Source organism: Equus asinus, chromosome 1 (genome assembly GCF_041296235.1).
Source record: "Equus asinus isolate D_3611 breed Donkey chromosome 1, EquAss-T2T_v2, whole genome shotgun sequence".
Classification (NCBI taxonomy): domain Eukaryota; kingdom Metazoa; phylum Chordata; class Mammalia; order Perissodactyla; family Equidae; genus Equus; species Equus asinus.
In genome coordinates, this window is record NC_091790.1 from 30,115,621 (window position 1) to 30,118,971 (window position 3,351).

Sequence of the window (3,351 nt, forward strand, 5' to 3'; positions counted from 1 at the left end):
TCTGGATGCAAGAAACGTATTCAGGTGTTTCCGACCTGGAGGCTCTGTCCAGAACCAACTTAATAGGAAAAATTGAGAGTACTGCTTGCTTTCGTTGTGTGGCCACACGGCACCTGTTCTCTGGGCCAGAGTCTTCATTACCACTGTTCTTCACTATCTACTCAAAGCTATGTACAGGCCAGATGGGGACTGTGAACAATGAATAGCCAAAAGAAGAGGAAAAGAATCATTTCTAAAAGTACATCTGCTTCTGGGATCATATGCTGCGTGGGCTGGTGAGTGAGTGGCTGCGTAGCCCCCATAATCTCTAGTGCGGAGGAGGGGCCCCCGTTACAGGAGTGCTCCTGAGCCAGTTTCTCCTGAAGCAGCCTTGCCACTCTTCTTGGTTGTTTCACAGCGTTGCAGGCGTCCAGCGTGGATTTGAGCCAGGCAGAATTCACCAGCCAGCCGGGTGGCAGACTCCCTCGTTGGTCTGCAGGAGCAGTCAGTCCATCACCAAGTGGACTTGCCACAGCTGGAGTTTGTGGTGCTTATAACACGGGTGGCCAACACTCCCTTGGCACAGCTCCCCCAGGATGGGACCAGATCAAAGGTAATGACATTATCCAAGGTTGTACAAAGTGTTAATTATAACCACGGGAATAAATGAAGTCCCATGAATGTGTCATCAGAGACATTGGCAATGATTGGGTACAGGGGACAACTACTATTAATGAAATCAAAGGAAGACGTGAGAGAACACTGTCACGAAGAATGGCTTGGCATTGTTTCCAAGTGTCCCAGAAACCAGAGTGGCCAATTGCATCAAATACAGCTGAGAGGCCAAGGGAACTATCTAGTGAGCCCTGTGACAAGCACTTACACATTTCTGTTCTCACTATAATCTTCCTAGCAGTAGCATCCACTGAAACTTATGTGAATTGATGGCAACTGGTACATCCTCCACTAATGCCAGGACTTTGCCTAATGTTCTCATTCCTCTTGTGCACAAACTGACACCGTTTGCGTCAAAGGCCAAATTAACCACTTCTAGGACATGATTCTTAACTACCCCTCTCAGCTTAGCCAGCATCTTGAACCATATACCTAAAATGTTGCTAATTTGCTTTTTTCCCATCACTGCATTGCCATTTCACGTGATTGTTTCCAACTTGTACGTTTTTGGCACAGCAGCCAGACTGCTGGTGAAATGCCATCTGCAGCAGCTCAGAACATTTCTTCCTCGTCTTCGAGAGGATGAAAGGAGGCAGAATGACACGGTGCCGAGCCCAGGCTCTTGGAATCAGATGTGGTTCGGCTGCCAGCTTTGAGGTGGGTACTGGGTGTTGCCTGCGGACCTTTAACAACTGCAACCTAGAGGGCAGCTCCAGCACTGACTTACCGTTTGAAGCCCACTTCCTGTTCTGTAAATGGGGCTAACAAGTGACCATCACATGGAGTGATAATGAGAACAGTAATGCATATAAAATACCTGTCGGTTTCTGGCATCTAAGTACTCAATGGATGTCAAGAAATGGTTAAGGCATTTTTTACTACCTTCATGGTACAACTCTCTCTGGAATAATGCTGAAGTAGAGGCATTGAAACTTTCTTACTAACCTTGGGCTTTATCCAAGTTGACTGCCCTTAAAACTAGCCATCTCAGGAAGTACTCCTCAAGCTTTTGCCAAATGCTGGGTTTCTTTTTTCAGGACTCATCTCCTACTTGTCCCACTTAAGAAGTAATACACTTTTTACAGAGACAGGAAGTAATCAGAGGCAGCTTTGCACTTTGACATTGAAGACATCACAGTCCGTTTAATTAAAGCTATCTTTTCTCTTTCAGTGGAAACTAGCCAAACGATAAAAATTTACACTTGGAGTGGTTTGACCCAGGGAGATGGTCTGTCATCAGGACTGGAACTTCACTTCCAGGCAGCAGTAATGGCTAACATTTACTGAGCAGTCACTATGAGCCTGGCACTGCTGTAAGCACTTCCCATGCTTTAACCCATTTAATGCCCTTTACAGGGAAAAACGGAGCCACAGAGGGATAAAGTGGTTTGCCCAAGCCGTGAAGCAGGTAAGCGGTAAATCCAGGATTCAAACCCATCAGTTCCAGAGGTCACTCTCAATCTGGAGTATGACTCAGCACCTCTCCTATCACAGTCGTACCAGCAAATAAAGCATCCAATTCCAGAAATGAAGCCTACTGACTGCACAGTGTCAAGCTCCCCCTGCCCAAATTATTCACCGATCAGTACAAACTCAACAGAATCATGAAGACTGGCAATGACGCAGAATAGGGATATATTAAATTCAGTCATGAAATTATATCACCACTTAAAAACTGATTTCTTATTGCACACCAATGATTACATAACACCAAAAGACAAATTACATTTTTGTTTGACCTGGGCAAGTTAAAAGCACGTACATATCAAAAACCAAAGCCAAATCAATAAATCAACAGAATATTATTTAGTATTTTAGTACACACCAAAATGTTTTTCATAAGCAAATTTATTTAAAATTGTGTAGGATTTAATACTGTACAAAAAGTTAATCAAGAGATAGGAAGTGCAGTATTTTAAATATACCACTGACGACCAGATATACTTGTATGCCAGTTGGACAAGTCAAAACACTGGAGTTATTTTCAAATAAGTTGTACATCAGTTTTAAGAGTCATAACTCCACCTCTAAGGTTCCTTGATTATAAGTAATATCTCAAAGTATTATGCTTTCAGCAAAAATCACATCTCATCTCAACCACACGTATGAAAACCTCGAGATTCTAAAGCCCTTCAAGACCACAGACCTTGAGAGTTAAGTGTTTAAAATGGCAGAAAATGAAGCAAACCTGAGTCTTCCATCTTAAGAACATTTTCTCCTTCATCCTAACAGCCACAACCTTCCTAGGTAGCATTAGCAGACATGCTCTGAGTACAAAGCAGCAGCAGTGGCCACGTTTTAAAACAAACATCACTGGCTGCACAGGTACCCTCATTACCAGAACTACCCAATCAGCTGAAATCATTTCAGAAAAACAAACTCTGCTTTTCAATTAAAACCGAACAAAGAGTTAGGTAACTATTTCCTTCTTTATGTTTTTCTGTATTTTTGAATATTTTCTAACAATTATTTTTACAAGTCAGGAAAATGAATTTAAAGTATAGCCCTAAACTCCAAGTTCATTTTGCAAAACATGGCATAAATTAAAAAAAAACTTAAGTGCACGATTAAAACTGATGCATAGACCTAAGCTCACCTTTGCGGTATGCTGAAGGATAATGAGCAGAAATCCAGCAATCCAAAGAAAACGAATGGCAAACGCTAAACACACTAACCAAAACAACAACAACTCGTGCA